Genomic DNA, 6,589 nt, shown 5'->3' on the forward strand with positions numbered 1-6,589 from the left:
AGGAGGTGATTACATCATGGGGGTGGTTCCCCCATGCTGTTCTCATTACAGTAAGTTCTCACGAGATCTTATGGTTTTATAAGGAGCTTTTTCCCCCTTCACTTGGCACTTTTCTGTCTTGCCATCATGTGAAGAAGGACGTGTTTGTTTCCCCTTCCACCATGATTGTAAGTTTCCTGAGGCCTCCCCAGACATGTGGAACTGTCAGACAATCAAACTTCTTTATAAATCACCCAGTCTCAGGTATTTCTTCATAGCAGCATGAGAACAGTCTAATACAGGTATTAACAAATGGAACTGGCAATATATAGTTCATTGGAACATTGACAAAAGCCATTTCAGTGGAGTTATAGGGCCAAACACCTGATTGGTATGAACACAAGAGATGGTCAAGGAAAGAACTGGTGCAAGTATAGAAAATTATTTCTTTCCAAGTTGTGAGTAAAATTCTTTTGAGTTTTGTTGTAGGTGAGTTAAAAAGCATGAATAAGACCTATTTGATAGCACAACAGGGTGACTATAGTCAATAATTGTACATTTTAGAATAACTAAGAGTGTAATTGGATTGTTTGCAACTCAATGGATAAATGCCTGAGGGGATGGATACCCCATTCTTCATGATGTGCTTATTTCACATTGCATACCTGTATCAAAACATTTTATTTCTCATAAATAATAAACACCTATGTACCCACAAAAATAAAAAAATAAAATTTAAAAATTCAACTGCTTTCTGTCCTATCTCCCTCAAAAGTATTATCTTATACTGGTCCATGGGAGGAGGTGGTAGGACTTAACTTTCCTCAAGGGGGTGTTTTCCCTTATATTCTTCTAATCTACAAAGCATTCCAATATAAATAAATTTGCATTCATCATAACTTCACACCACTCTGAGTGAATTCACAGCAATTGCTCATTGGATCAGTCACTGTAGGCTTCCCTTTTTTTTCTCTCTGTAAAGGGAAAAATAGCTCTGTTTTACAGAGGACTATTAGGAAATCATTTTCTCCATGGCCAATCCATGAACAATGTAGGCCATTCTCGGGAGGACTTGGCTTTGAAGAACTTGGGACATGCATCCTGATTTTTATAAGCCTTCTCCTCTTCCTCCTCTTCCTCCTCTTCCTCCTCTTCCTCCTCTTGTCTAGGACCATCCTCCCCTCCAATCCGTTGTTAGTAGCCAGGCCTAGCATAAGTGTATGCAAGAAACTTTTCCTTGATCCAAAAATATACAAGGTGAATCAGTCACTCATTCCCAGTCACCAAGGACCCCACTCAGCTCTAGGGTGTTGCAGACTCAGAGTATACTGTCCAGTTAACCCAGGACAAGACTTGGTAGCTGGAATTATATACATGGAATTCTTAGACCAGATTTGGATCTTCCTGTTGGAACCTAAAGTCCTTGAGAGGTTCAATTATGGATTATTAAACCCAGGGCTTCTATAGAGCAGTGTAACCGTGAACAAAATATTTGCATTTGCAACCAACCAAACAACTGGCTTTTTCCTCCCAAAATCAAAGTTACCTTATACAAAGTATATAATTACATATAATAATTACATTAATATGTGCTCCCATCTATTGAGCTCAATAAAAAATTATACAATCAATTGCATTTACCATTTGTGAGGAATTCAGTCTTTCATTTATTCATTCACTTAAGCATAAATGGCTTACCATTCTTGGGGCCATGTTAAGCACTAGAGTTAGACAACTCAGGAAAAACAAACATCGTCATCGTGTTTGCAGTGAATAGGGAAGATGGGAAGTAATCAAATAACCACACAAACATACGTAAAAGGGGTTCTCTGTCAGTTTTAGTGCTTTATATATATTTGTATTTAAATCCTCACAACCTCTCTATGAGGTAAGTATCCCCACATTATAACGATAAGAAAATGGAGATTCAGAGAGAGAAAGTGACTAACTTAAGATCACACAGTTGGTATAGGCCAGAGCTGAGATTTTTTTAACTCAGGTTTTCTGTATGGGTGGGTGGCAGTCTGATTAGCATAAGAATTAAGAGCAGGAGCTTTAGATTTATATACACTGACTTTTTTAAAAATGCCAAAATCTAAAATCCACTGTATATCATACCCTAATAATCTTTAACTGGGTAAACTAGTAGCAAATCTTTTTAGAGACCATCTCAGGACTCCCTTTGTGTCAGTCTCAGATACTACAGTACTGTAGCTATTTGGCCTGTGAAGCAAAAGAAGGCATTATGGGACATGCCGAGATGCCTGCACACTGAAAGTAAAGTTGTAGAGGCATAGACCCCCATATCCCTTCCAGCTCTTGAGGTCAGTACAGTCATGAAATGGCCAGCAAGGAAAATGGTCATGCATGGTGATAGAGATTAAGGGTGGGTGGGAGCAGTCTCCAGAGCTGTTGTGGATAAAAGACAGACAAATATGACAACGCCCAAGATCCCTACAATGCTAGATCAGATATCTAATATCCAAGCTTTATTCTGGTAACCCTCTGAATGGGAATTGTCCAGCCTCAGGGCTCTGTATTCTTTTAACTGTGAAGGATGCTTGTGGTCCTGAATACCATCATGTCAACCTAAGGTTTCTGATAGAGGTTGGAGGGAACCTCAGTGAGATGAACATGCTGGCTCCCTGATCAGAAACTTTGTTATTGGGGTGGTAAGTGAAGCAGACAGAAGGGCCTGAATAACACTCTTGCTTATTCAGCTTAAGATCTGTGGCCCTGATAAAGAATCTTGCTGTGTAAATGTACAAGATATCTTTTCAAGTGACCTCCTTTTCCAAAGTGGCTTGTCAAACTGGATATACTGAAACTTTTGGTTGGCTACTACTAGATATCATGATAACTTTAAACTCATGATTTGCTATCCTTGTTACTTGAGCTCTATGGGCAGCATCTGTGACTTCAGATATATCTATCTGCATTGGCAGTGGCCTTCTATTTACTGATAGGCACAGGACACTGAGTTCCTTGGAACCCATACTACAATGGCCAATAAAATACAATCCAGCAGGGGGAAACAACCATTCCAACTAGAGCTGCTTGTACAGGATTCACAGCTCCCACCCTGCCTTCTTGCCTCCAAATTCCTCATTCTCTGTCTGAATTCATTAAAATGACACACAAAAATGACCACAATCATTAAATTCCCATTTGTCTGGATGGCCATAGAAATAGACACTGTACCTTCTAACAGGTCTATCATCACTTCTTTTAAATTTGAGTGGTTTTCCACTAGGAATATCCCTATTTCAATTCTTCAAGAAACATACAAATATTTTAGAACTGAACAGGCCAAGGGCCATGATAGTGCTGAAGTGAGACATCCTTCAGTTTCTGGGTAAACTTCCTTCTAGAAGTTTGGAAGCAGCTTTGGAAAAAGCACCACAAGAAACACAGCTCTCCTCTCTGAAATGCATCCTTAGAGAAAGTCTTCTGACTGTGTGTTATAGAGAATTACACCTTGTCTCCAGTCTCTCTGACATCCATCTTTATCTCATTCCATTCCAGTTTATCAACTGCATGTTATCCCCACAGGCCTCAGACATTCAGATGGCTCAGTCCCCTCCCTTCCTGAGGATCCACTGTCAAGAATTTTTTGCTCCTGTATCTACCCTACCCATTTATTCAACAATATGTATTGAGTACCTACTACATGATAGACATTGAACTTGGAGCTGGGAATACATCAGTGCACAAAATAGCCCTGCATCCCTGGACTCATGGAGCTGACATGCTAGCAGATCATCAGTTGTGAAAGTGCATTACTAGTCCACCCTTATCATTGGTACCTGAGAAACTAGCACTATCCAGAGTTATAGTGAGCAACTTCCCTAGGCTTGGCAATGCCAAACTTTCTGTAATGCACAATCAGAAATGCATAAAGAGAATCAAAAGGAAACTACCACTCCCTAATCTGTAAATAACTGCAAATAAATTTTGTATATACACTGTTGCCATACGTGTTTCCCTACCACCCACCTCTCTCTTCTGATTCTTGTTATATAAGCTGGTTAAAATTAAATTTGGAAAAAGAGGGCTGGTATTAAGGTGAATATAGTTTACTATAGCTCTTCCTTAGGTTTATAAATCAAATGAGAAAGAAAAATCCAGGGGAGGGGAGGGAAGGAGAGAGGTGCCTGTACAGATAGATACACACACATATTCTCTGAGTTTGGTTAAGCCCTCTGGATAAGAAGATATTACAGCATATATGAGTTTGAGATAGTTCAGCTCTAATCAGAGCAATGAGAAGATTATCAAGGTGATACTTTAATAAGTTTTACAACACATTTAGTCTCCAAAAACTTGTAACAGAGCTGAAACACTCAAAAACCTCAAAAATTAACTCTCCACAACCACTCCTCCCCTACCCCAAATCTCAGGGTCATGTGTCAGGGTCCTTCTGCTGTTTTAGAAAGCATCAATCCTCTTCTGCTGGAAGCACTTTAGGAGGCTCTGAAGGATCTGCCTAGACTTGACACAATACACAATGGGGTTCATGAAGGGTGGGACCAAGAAGTGTAGGTTGGCCATAAGCACTACCAGAGCAGGGTAGTCATGCTTCTTTACTCAGTGAAACACAGACAGCCCCAGTTTGGGCAAATAAAAGATAAGAACAATGCAGAGGTGTGAGACACACGTGTTGAGTGCCTTGAGCCATTCCCCAGGGGGTGCAATGCCCAGCATGGTTCGTAGGATCAGGGCATATGAAAGCATGATGAGGAAGGAGTCAAGGCACAGTGAGAAGAGGATGGAAACCAGGCCAACCAGGCTATTGATCTGGGTGTCTGAGCAAGCCAACCCCACGAGGTCACAGTGCAGGCAGTAGCAGTGAGAGAGAGCGCTGATCTTGGGAAAGAGCAGCTGCTGCAGGAGGATAGGTCCTGGGAGGTTGAGCAGAACAGCCCTCACCAGAATGGCAGTTCCCACCTTGGCTGTGGCTAAGCAGGTAAGGATTATGGCATAATGCAGAGGGTCCCAGATGGCAATAAAGCTATCGAAGGCCATGGCCAGCAGTATACCAGACTCCACATAGGTGAAGATATGGATGAAGAACATCTGTGCTGCACAGAGATCAAAGGGCAGCTCACGAGCTCCCAGCCAGTAGAGACGCACCATGGTGGGGAAGGTGGAGGCACAGAGGTCCAGATCAGAGGCTGCCAACATGGACAGGAAGATATACATTGGTTCACGTAAGGCTGGATCTGTGTGGATCAGGAAGAGGATGATATTATTACCCAGGATGGAAACCACACAGAAGAGGTTGATGGGGATGGAAACCCAATGATGAGAGGCTTCCAGGCCTGGAAAACCAGTGAGGAGGAAGGTAGACTGACCAGAAGTGCTGGTGTTGCAGGAGAACATAGTGATTCCAGGCAGTAGTTGTCCATCCTAGGAGTAAGAAGCATTGTTCATTTGATCATTACTTATAAAGTCCCTAATAAGTGTGGGCTTGAGAAAGAAGAGCTACCTCATAACCCTTTCTTAGGCTATGAAACAAACTCCATTCATTTTAGGAGTTCTATTTCCTTCTGTTTCCTGAGCTTTTGGGCTTGAATAAAATGATGTAGCACTTTATTCTCTTTTTATTCAAAAAGAGAAAGTTTCTGAGTTGATCTTTGCTTACTGCTTATGGCTATTTCATTAGCCACTATTTTCCCTTGGGCCTAAACAATCTTTTTTCGCTTGTTAAACCTAAAAGTCTCCGACTCCAGAGTGTCTTCTCAGACTAAAAACTGAAGAAAGGAGAATAATTTTATGTAGAAATTTAAAATTATGTTAGAAACAAGTTTAAAATCCATTTCTACTTATTCTTAGAGGTGAGTTTTCCAGTCTGACAGATCTATTAACAAATACACCATAAAAGCCACACTCAAACAAATGAGGTATTTTCAAAACCATCCTCTTAGAAGGCTGGTTGCATATTCCTCTAGTGCGGTCATAGAACCAATATTTTCTGTATTTCTTTTCTAGAAATGCCTTTGGGGCCCAAAACAGGTTCTTTAAATGTGCTTAATGATGACAAATTTATTTCCTATGAAGATGAACTGGCTTAAAGGAAGTAGTCAATAGTTCTTGATATTAAGAACTGGTAAACAAGATAGTAGTTCACCAGACACATTCAATTTTGTTAATCTCCTTCTTTACCAACTCTACCTTCACTTTATAGGCTGCTTAAAGCTTGCATATTTTATTCTGGCCCTACCTTCAAAACAGTCCTGTGGCCATGAACTCAATTAGAAGGAACTTTCCTCTTAAATATCTCTTCTTCAGCCCTCCTACTATAACAGTTGTTATGATAGGGCCAAGTACTCTGAAGTACTCCCAAGTTGGGGGCAGAAGGTAGAGGCTGACACATCTTGAGGCACATCCCCTGAAGGGTCAGGCAGAGCAGCATAAACTTCCAGAACCCCAGGGTTAATCATGTTATTCCATGGAGGTCAAAGTGCAGTGTGTGAGCTCTTCTGTTCTAATAACCTCACATAGCACTTTCAGGCTACACTTTCTTTCCAACTTCTCTCCTTAAAACAGGACTGCATCTCCATTTATCTCCTAAGCATCTCACATGGGGACTCTGCAAGACATTAAATCT

At 40.9% G+C, this 6,589-nt stretch overlaps 1 pseudogene; it reads right to left on the minus strand.

Annotated features, from left to right (window-relative positions):
- Positions 1-4,407: 4,407 nt before the first annotated feature.
- On the minus strand, positions 4,408-5,361 carry LOC129008681 (olfactory receptor 51A4-like; annotated as a pseudogene).
- Positions 5,362-6,589: the final 1,228 nt, after the last annotated feature.

The sequence above is a fragment of the Pongo pygmaeus genome, chromosome 9 (assembly GCF_028885625.2).
Source record: "Pongo pygmaeus isolate AG05252 chromosome 9, NHGRI_mPonPyg2-v2.0_pri, whole genome shotgun sequence".
NCBI lineage: Eukaryota > Metazoa > Chordata > Mammalia > Primates > Hominidae > Pongo > Pongo pygmaeus.